Source organism: Chrysemys picta, chromosome 8 (genome assembly GCF_011386835.1).
Source record: "Chrysemys picta bellii isolate R12L10 chromosome 8, ASM1138683v2, whole genome shotgun sequence".
NCBI lineage: Eukaryota > Metazoa > Chordata > Testudines > Emydidae > Chrysemys > Chrysemys picta.
The window spans coordinates 30,341,070-30,351,584 of NC_088798.1; the positions used below are offsets into that span (position 1 = coordinate 30,341,070).

At 47.9% G+C, this 10,515-nt stretch overlaps 1 long non-coding RNA gene across 2 annotated transcripts; it reads left to right on the forward strand.

Annotated features, from left to right (window-relative positions):
• Positions 1–405: 405 nt before the first annotated feature.
• LOC135973008 (uncharacterized) lies at positions 406–9,322 on the forward strand. 2 transcript variants are annotated; one of them, XR_010589679.1, is made up of 2 exons: positions 406–3,175; positions 4,649–9,322. It is a non-coding gene; the product is annotated as an uncharacterized LOC135973008 (long non-coding RNA). The 2 variants fall into 2 exon arrangements; XR_010589680.1 differs by having other exon boundaries at positions 406–1,600.
• The last annotated feature ends 1,193 nt before the right edge of the window (positions 9,323–10,515 follow it).

A 10,515-nucleotide genomic window follows, 5' to 3' on the forward strand; every position in this document is an offset into this window, starting at 1 on the left:
GAATCCGACTCCTCCAACTGTCCTTGTGCATTCTCCTTTTCCAAAAATGACTGTGCTTCTGTCCCTCCAGCTGACCTCCATTTCCTTCTTTCGTCGTATTTGCAAACACCCAGCACATCGCAGGCTGTTTTTGCCTTTTCCTCCATGAGATGGTTTATCGATTCCTCCCTCATCAGTGTTCTGCAGTTATAAGTTCACACTGAGAGAGTTGTCCGGTTTCCTTTTGGTGACCTGGCACCTGAGATTCTTTGCAGACTCTCGTCGTTCAAATGCCTCACTGCCTCTGGGGATCGAGGGATGTGCTGAGAACTGAGACTTGGTTTTCCATGTTGTTTTAGCCATTGTTTTCAGTCACTCACTGGCTGGGCTGTCAGTAGCACGTTTACCTCCTCAACTTAGCTATTTTTCTCATAACCAGTCAAGAAGGCGAAACTCCAAATTGGCTAACAAACTTTGATTACTTGTGCTTTAATGGAAATGGGTATACTTAGTTAATGAAAAATGTGTTAGGTATAACTGATAGTGTAGCACAGGAGTTTTTTGAAGTGTTGGTTGTGGATGAAGATTTAAATGGGGGTAATCTGGGAAATTTCTTGAAAAATATCTATTCCAAGGCAAAATGTATGTTCTTTGTGAGGCCCAGGGAAAAGTTATCTCCAAAAGTGATGGGTTAGCCATATACAAAAAGGAAGTATGCACCATCATACACAGAAAAATCATCCCAACCTCCCTTCAGTTTTTGGCAGAATTTTAATAAAGACCTCTCAGGAGCTCCTTCCAGTTACACAACCATGCCTGCCTATTGAAAGCATAATACTAGCATCGTTGTCTTTTAACTGAGCATTGTGGTTTGATTCTGTGGCCCTTTTCTTACGGTGGTCTGACTTTGGCTCACTTGGCTTTAATGATATAGTTGTATGATCATACATGCTGGGAAGCAATAGGCCCAGGAAATGAAAATCCCTTAACTCTCCCAGGCTGAGAAATCAGCTGCTCCCTGAGTCAGTATCCCTCAGGGTGATAAGCAAGCTTTCTAGTTTCCGATTGCATTTGTCACACCCCAATGGCCCCCTCCCTCAGGAAGTCCCCGGGGAAGGCCAAGGGGAGCGGGGGGGGGGAAGAAAGAAAAAAGCAGAGAACGGATTAACTCGGCACTTTAGCTAGCTCCATGTGAAAATAAGATGCTGGCAGCGGCCCAAGGTCATGGCTCGATGAGAAATCTACATCTGCCCAGTTATAAGAAGAGAACTAAGTGGAGCAGAGCTGGAAAGAGAGCAGCAAAAACAGAGCAAATGAGGCGGCAACGGTGAAGGCCAACAGAAGGGAAAACAAATTCTCCAGAGCTGGTGTGTTTTGGGCAGCCGAGAAGGCCACAGCATGCCAATTGGGACTGGTACAAAGAGCACCAGGCACAGAGGGCCCTGGACGATGACACCCCCAAAGGAACTCGGGACTTAAAAACCCTCCCGAGAGCTGGAGCAATTCGGAGATTACAGCGGATTCCCCAGACGACCTGGGCCCAAGGCAAAAACTCCATCCACTCCTCCCCCTCTTCTTCTTACATTACACCCAGGCCTGGCCAGTGTTCGGTAGTGCATGTGTGAGTTTGAAAGTGGGTTAGGGCTTGGGACTCTAATGTTTTCTTTCTTACCCTGAGTAACGTGGGAGCATTTCCAGCACTCTCTGCTGTATTTTATTATTTTATTTAAATATAAAGCTTTAAAATTTAAACACTTTGTGTGATACATCATCACCTCCCCAAACGATCCTGTGGCCCAGCCTGATCAACTGTGGCTCAGGCAGATTGGTAATGAAAATTTGTCACAGTTTTGGTGGAGAATTGTGGTGTGGGGGAGCCCTGCAGAGCGCACCAACTGTTTTGCCCTTGGTATTTCATGTTTGCTCTGTCTGGCACTCTTGGTTTTACATGTTGAGGATTTTATGATAAAGGTGGTGCCCACTCCCAGCTGTAAAATGCCTGAGAACCAGAGAGGGATTTAGCATTCCTCTCTCCACCCTGGTCGCCGGGGGAAGGGTGCAGGTGGGTACACCCCCGGCTGTAGAAGTCCCGGGTGATAGAAAGGAGGAGGATTCAGAGATTCTCGCTCCAAGGAAATAATCTTCGGTTCATATGCCCTCAGCCATAGTTGCCTGAGTATAAGAGGAGAATGGAAGGTGTTTCACTGTGCCCAGAAAGGGTTTTGGTGTATGGACCCTTGGTGATATTGGACCGAGTAATACTGAGGGAGGCTTAGCGTCTCTCCCTCCAGTCCAGGGGGGTTGAGCATTGTAAGCCCCGGCGCCGGTCAGTGTGAGCAATGTAAAATCTCAAGTGATTGAAAGATCTTAGGAGTTGTACCAATGGATTGTGTCAGCATGTTCAGAAAACAAAAGGGTACAGCTGCGGACTCGGGTGTCCTGCAGTTGTGGGCGATGGCATCAGAGATGTGTTCAGTGCCGGATGTACAGGCTTTAGGGAGCACAGACACGGTAGTCCGGCTGCCCGGTCAGCTGGCATCACGGGACGCAGGTGGACCTGATGCCCAGGCCACGGGAGAGGCAGCAAAGAGTGACAGGACCCTGCTGCCTCTTTCAAACAGGGCTGCCTGGGGGTGGGGGGGCAAGATGGGCAATTTTCCCAGGCCCCGGGCCCCACAGGGGCCCCCACGAGAATATAGTATTCTATAGTATTGCAACTTTTTTTTATGGAAGGGGCCCCAAAATTGCTTTGCCCCTGGCCCCCTGAATCCTCTGGATGGCCCTCCTTTCAAAGGGGGGTGAAGACCTCTCCCGGCTGGAAAGGGCTCTTGCCAAGGTGGGATACAATCCCTGGGGTTCTGTGACGGAGCTTCAGAAAAGGGTGCATTCTTGGCAGGATTTGTTGCATCTGTATACTGAGTATGAAAAGCAGAAGGGTAAAAACCTAGGGGCAGCTGTGGGATTCATTTGGACTGCAGCTGCTATGTGGTATCAGATGTGCTCGGGACAGAAAGAGGAGTTGAGGAAAAAGGAGGAGGTGTGTACTCGACAGCTGGTGGAAATTAAGCAACTGAAAGCGCAGATCATTAACCAGGCGGCAACCCAAGCCTATGCCCAGGACAAGTTGCAGGCCTTGAGACAGGACTTCCAGGCGGAAGAGGCAGAACGCACCCACCTGGAAGCACTGGCTAAGCAGGTACTGGTCCTTCAGGGACTCATCAAAGACTTGATTAACCATGCTCAGCATACGCCGCAACGGCAGTGTGCTCGCCATGAAAAGAAAATTAAACCATTAAAACATGAGTTGGCCGTGTGTTCGGTCCAGGTGGCGAGTCTCACGGGGGATGATTCGGGTGACCCTTGTGAGGGGTGGCTTTGAGCTTTCCCTTTGTGAGGATCCTCACTTTTGAATGGAACCTTGTTACACCCCTATACTGGCCCTCATTAAGACCGAGGAGAGGTCCAGCAGGTGAAGTGGGAGAAGGTCGTATGTATGGCACCCCCAACTCCAAGGAGAGCACCCTATGGGGTAATTATGAAAAGAAAAGGGACCAGGAGAGGTGGGGACTAGTTAAGGAGCCCACTCTCCTTGCTAAATTGGTAGTGGAACAAAGTCTGTGCCCATGGAAAGAAATGGTTCAACAAGAAAAACAGGATCGGGCCCAGACAAACAGGCAGGCAACAGTTAAAGAAATTGGAAAAGAGAGAGTGAGAAGTTAACTCTGAAGAGGCTGGAGGGAATTAAGCAGTGAAACTTTGTAAAAATGTTAAAAAGGAAAGGTGTTATGAAAAGAAAATTCTTGGTTTCTTTGCAGCCATTCTGAAGGAAAATGGGCCCTTTTCCAAAGGAGTGTCTGTAAATAATCCAGGCAGAGAGGTTATGTGAGTGAAATCATTTGACTAAGAACAAGTTAGTCAAATTTGCTAAAAGAACACTCCTGGTGTGTATAATCTTGGTGTTTTGTAGGTTTAAGATGAATTGGTGGTGTTTTAAATAAGACCACTAAAATCCATTTGAATCTTCCATTTAAAATTGCAAAACCAAGAAACACTTTTGCCAGACACAGGTAACTAGTGTTGTTTAACTTTGGTATTTAGCATTTACCCCTTAAGGTAACTCAATGCTTTACAAAATTTAAAATGTTTTAAATAACGACCAAAGTCGTGGCTACAGCAGGGCAGTGAAAGCCAGGAGAATGGGGAAAAAAAATTAAATCTGTTTTCTGGTAACAAAATAGCAGATAAAAGCTGTAGTAAAAGAGAGAGAGACCTTGCCCCACACGGAGCCTTAAGGTAGCTTTGTGTAATCAAACTGTCACTTTGCCAAAGGGAGCCACAATAGGTTGTGTTTTTCTTTTCAAGTCACTTTGTGTTTCGGAAGCAGGAGTTAAAAGTTAAAAATAATCAAAACTCTGGTGAAAGTTGAGTGTATCCCTTTTAAAACAGAGTCTCTGAGCTGATGATGGCTTTGAATCCAAATGCAAGCTAGAAAGCATCTGTGTTAATGCAAATTACCTAACTAATAAAGGTAAAAGCCATTGAAATCTGGCCTGCCTATAGAACGAAAACAGGAAAATATGGGGGTAATTCCTCTGTTTTGCCTGCAATCAGCAAGGGTAATAATCTGCCACCCCCAAAGGGGTAGAAACATGTTCTTTTTGTCTTTCAGAAAATCAGGAAAAGCTGATACCAGCTGAAAAGCATCCCAAAATACCATGAATCTACTGTCACAGTAAAATTTATGTTTTGTGTTCTCTGTTTTGTCTTATGTTGTTTGTCGTGTTGCTAGCACTGTTGTGTATCTTACTTTGTGCACCTTGGAACACAAAATGTTTTGGGTAATATTAGGAAACACTAGGGTTTTAATACACTTGCTAAAGCAAAGAAAAAGATCTCTGTTTAATACTTATCAGTACGAATGGATGCAGTATGTTTCTAGCATAGTAAGGCCAGACCTTTTAATTGGGGGAAATTGTTGTTAAAATTGCACACCAACAGGCTCTGGAAGCAAAGATATGGAAAGTTAGCCCACTCCCCATATTGCACATGGAATCCTTCTGGCTACCCCGGATCTCGAGCCAGTGGGCTGGGGAGGGAGGGATGCGACTGGACACCAGAGGTGGCACCGAGTGGACTCCTCAAAAGTGGGTGTGCTTGTTCTTGCCTGTTGCTCCAAAGCCCTGTAATAAGACATTTCACTAGGATCCTATATATGGGATTAATTGGATAATGACACCAAATTACTGTATAATGGGCAATGTCTATGGGTTAATTCCTGGGAAAAAGTGTGTTGGGAGGATGGAAATGTTAGCAACCTGCTAGCAGACAAATGTAAATGTAATGTGAGTACTGTGTTTACCAATAATCACATTTACTGTTTGCCACAACCAAAAAGTCTCAGCTTTGCCCAGTTGAGGAAGGAGCTATGGGAAACCCGTGAAGCCGTAGAGACCGCTTTAGATAAGGAAAAGGCCAAGCGTAAGGGGATTATCAGTAAAGCCGTCTGGGGATGGCTAATTGAAGCTAAGGTAATGTTGCAAAAGCTGGGGAAGGCTTTGGACACTGAGTGGGTGGATGGGTCTGTACTCCATTGTAAATCGCATCTCCCCAGTAGTGTACCAGCTTCAGGTACCAGGCAAATTGAAATGGGTGCATGCCAATCAGCTCAAAACATATGTTTCTCCCTAATTTCTGTTCATGGCATTGTGGGGCTCAGTTGTGGACCAGCCACCTGCCTGGATCATCCGGGTTTCTAGCTATCCATGGGATTATCTGGATAATTATAATTTTGAGAAGGGAGAATACCTCCAAAGGCTCTTCCTGTCTTGAGCTGCTGATGGGGCCTGAGCCACAGTGTGGCGCAAGGCTGGAGGGGAGGAGCCTTGGAAACAGTGCATAGTCTGGATAGTCACAGCAAGGCCACAGCAAAATACCTGGTGGGTGGCCCCACACCTCCCCTAGATCCCATTAGGACCAACCCTGTTCCTCCTGTGGTGGCCTGGAGTGGAAGTGGAATGGGAAGCCCTTTGGCAAGCAACAGCAATTACTGATCTCAGGGCATAATATTGTTGTTGTAGCCTCCTAAACCAGGCAAACAACATCAATGATGAAAGCCAGGGAGGACTGTAATGGGACAATTAATAATTTAGGGAGTTTTCATCTGTGCCTAAGTTTCCCCAATGGATGCATTTGTGTTGTTCTTTTTCTTCCCCTCTTGCTTTGTTAACAGGGCAAAGCAGTAATAGTGAGAGCCCAGGGACACCCCGAACAGGAGTGGTGGGACTGCTCTTGCTGCTTCAGGCCTGCAGAATTTGTTGGTGTAATACAATGTATGTATGGTGGCACATATCTATGGGAATCCTCAGGTTTCCTCCTTTCTTAATTTTAACACTGTCCAAAATTGGCCCTGGTGGAAGAAACGATCAATTATCCACTGGCGGGGGTATGGGGGGCAATTGTGGCACATCATCCTGAAAATGTAACACCATGTATTACTTAAGTATCTTCCCCAGGGTGGCGCCCTGCCGAGAACCCCAGGTCTCCTGGCCCTGTGGAGCCCTCCCCAATTGGATCCCAAACCCTGACATTCTTTCAGGTCCCCACCTTCCTCCCCAATTGTACAAGGGGGGGGCACCCTCCAACTTCCTCTCCTTACACAGATGTTGTCCCCCCCGGAAAAAGCGGACCCTAGTAAGCTCCTTGTGGGGCTAATTTGGCAGTCAGTATTTGGAATATTCAGTAAGGGGCCATGAGATGTGAGCGGTTGGGACAATTGGAAAAGGCCACGAGACTGGTCACAAGTGAAGATCTCACCCACCCGACAGTGGCCACTGCCGCCCTCAAACATACTGCCAATTGGCCCTCCATACGCAGGATACCTTGAGACCAGGTACCAACTAGCATAGGATTCTGTGTGCTCCCAGATCCAACAATATTTGACCCAACAAATCCGTAGCATCCAGGAGGATGTGCTTCATGGAGCCCAAATCATCCCCCGAGAAATCCATTCCTACTCAGGGATTCCCCGGGAACAAGGCCTTTTCGCCATTTCTGGAGGCTCACTAATTCAAAGTGCACAGGCATAGCCTGCTCCTTCACGGCCTTCGGTCTCATGAAAGGAGTGTGGGCCCCACTATAAAAATCCAACCAGGCCTTTGGGAAGGCTGCCTCTGGGACTGGGTGGTCCATCGTGACGTGTGGGATGTGGTGGCTCCTCCAAATGACACGGCTAAGCGATATGTGCTGACTGCATCCCTGAACTATCAGTACATATGGATTGCAGAGGGTAACACCTGGCAACTCTGGCCCATGGAGCCCCCTCAAATAATGCCCTCAAGGGCATCAGAATACGCCCCCCACTGCAGCACATCTGTTTACCAATACCTCAGCATGTGTTTGGAGAGCCACCAACCCCAGGGTGCCTCTCAATTTACTGTTAAGATCACAAACACAAAAAACATTTCAGTGCATTGGCCTGTGGTTATGCAAAGTGTAGTTAATATCGCTAACTATGTTGTGTTTAATTTTTCATGAATTACAGCCAATGTTTTCCTGCCCTTGACGCACACCCAGAGACAACTAACCATATTCCAGACAGATGCCTCCTCCTTTACGGTGTTGAAGCATACATTTGATCTGAAAAGAGCTGCATTTGCCACCACCATTTGGGTGGGGCATCTATGTCAACAGGAAAATGTGTTATGCTATGTTACTAATGAAGCCAGAAGTCCTTATTGGCTGGTGTATGCAATTGTTGCTGTCCGAACAATCTGGTGCATTCTGTATTGCTGTTTAGGTAGAAGACCAACAGTAACCCTTGCCACAGTATCAGGGGGAGGGTGGAAACCTAAGTGGTGACCCCTCCCAACAAAATGTTGATTCGGGGTCAAGGGGGAGAATGTCACACCCCAATGGCCCCCGCCATCAGGGAGTCCCCAGGGAAGGAAGATCAGCACTGTATGTAGATAACGCTGTTGCAAGCATTGCAAAGCATTTTGGGGAGGGTCACAGGTGTCTGAGTGGGGAATGGAAGATTCCTTTGCAGTAGTACGAAACGCCAAGGGGGGGGGGAGAAAGAAAAAAGCAGAGAATGGGTTAACTCGGCACGTTAGCTAGCTCTGTGTGAAAATAAGTCGTTGGCCGCGGCCCAAGGTCATGGGCTCGACGAGAAATCTACAGACGAGAAATCGACATCTGCCCAGTCGTAAGAAGAGGAGAACTAAGTGGAACAGAGCTGGAAAGATAGCAGTGAAAACAGAGCAAATGAGGCGGCAACGGTGAAGGCCAACAGAAGGGAAAACAAATTCTCCAGAGCCGGTGTGTTTTGGGCAGCCAAGAAGGCCACAGCAAGCCGATTGGGACTGGTACAATGAGCACCGGGCACAGAAGGCCCTAGATGACGATACCCCCCAAAGAACCCAGGACTTAAAAACCCTCCCGAGAGCTAGAGCAATTTGGAGATTACAGCAACTTCCCCGGACGACCTGGGCCCAAGGCAAAAACTCCCGTCCACCCCTCCCCCTCTTCGTCTTACGTTACACCCAGGCCTGGCCAGTCTTAGGTAGTGCGTGTGTGAGTATGAAAGTGGGTTAGCGCTTGGAGCTCTAACTTTTTCTTTCTTCCCCTGAGTAACGTGGGAGCGTTTCCAGCACTCTCTGCTGTATTTTATTAATAAAGCTTTAAAATTTAAACACTTGGTGTGTTACGTCATCCCCTTCCCAAACGATCCTGTGGCCCAGCTGATCAACTGTGGCCCAGGCAGATTGGTAACAAAAATCTGTCACACATTCTCTTGGTCACTTTATAAACAGCCCGGGCAAAATTATTCCCTGATTTTGTACAGCACCAAAGTCAATGGAGTTGCATGGACTATAAGTCAGAGCAGAATTTGCCCTTGTCATTGCCTTTGAGTTTCCTTCTCACAATGAAGAACTAACTAATGCAGTAATTTCTTTGTGCTAATTCTGTTGTTTTGTATGTCTAGAGTCAGACATTCTCAAGAATGATAGTGTCTATTCCAGGTACATCTATTCTTTCTCTGAAAATGGCAGATACAACGTGAAAGTACGTGTTCAACGAGCTAACAAGGCTGTCAGACCACACCCCACAGTGCCATGGAGTCATTCTATGTATATACCCGGTTACATAGAAGAGTGGTCTCCAAATTTTTTTGATCACACACCCCTATCAGTAAAAAAATTTTGAGCAGCCCCCGCAATATATATATATTTATTTATGTATAAATTATATACATGGACTACTGTACTAATATATTACGTACATTATAAAACATACACAAAAATAGAAATTAAAGAAGGATGAAATAAAGATGAAATAAACAATATTTTTAAAATATTTTGTTATTTTATTTTATTTATTAACGGCAGAAAAAAACCTTTTTGCTCTCACAAAAAAATTATTATTAATAATAATATTTTTAGTGAGAGCAATGTGACTGAATATGCTTCATTATTTCTGAAAATATTGGTTTAACACTTTGTGATACAGCGATTCGAAGGTCTGGATTAGGGTTAAAGTGCGGGAAGGCGCTCAGGGTGGGGGTGCAGGGCCTGGGAGGCAGTTAGGGTGTGGGAGGGTGCTCAGGGTAGGGGTGTGAGGTCTGGGAGTGTGTTAGGGTGCGGGAGGGAGCTCAGGCTGGGGGTGCAGGGTCTGGCAGGGAGTTAGGGTGCAGGAAGGGGCTCAGGGTGGGGATGCAGGAGGTGGCTCAGGGCTGGGGCAGGCAGGAGGTGCAGAGCACTTACCTGGGGCAGTTCCTGTTTGGTGCAGGGGGTGTGCAGGTGGCTCTGCGCAGCGCAGCACCGCTCCCATGGCCACAATTCTGGGAGCCGCCATTCTGGGAGCTGCCACACACACACACACACCCCATCAGGCACAGCCACCCGGAATGCAGGGGCTTTATGGGCTGCAGGGCCCTGGGCCAGGGCAGCCCCAGGGCCCTGGCCTGCAGCTCTAAAGCCCCTTTCGGAACACGGCCCTGCAACACGGGCCGGAGGACTTAGGAGGAGCAGGGGCAGCTGCGCAGCCAGCAGCCATAGAGAGAAGCCGCATTTTGCCCTTCAAAGAGCCGCTTCTCTCCGGCCGGCTTTGAAGGGGAAACCACCGCTTCTTTCTGGCTGCTGGCTGCGTGGCTGCCCCACTCCTCCATGGGCCGGAGGACTCAGGGCTGCATTCTGAAAGGGGCTTTAGAGCTGCAGGCCAGGGCCCTGGGGCCCCCTTAGCCCAGGGCCCTGCAGCCCATAAAGCCCCTGCATTCCGGGTGGCCCTGCCTGGCTGCGGGGGGGGTGGGGGGGGCGGAGGGCAGCTTCCCTGCTCGCTCACTCGCTCCCTTCCCCCTCTCTCCCTCACAGAAAGTCCTATGCACCACCAAACAGCTGTTTGGTGGTGGGGGGAGCCCAGGGAGGGAGGGAGGAAGGAAAGGGGAGGAGGCGGAGAAGAGGAACTTGTGCAATCCTCCCTTGTAAAGTCAGTCAAATGACGTTATAAGGGAGCATTGCACAACTTTAAACGAGGATGTTA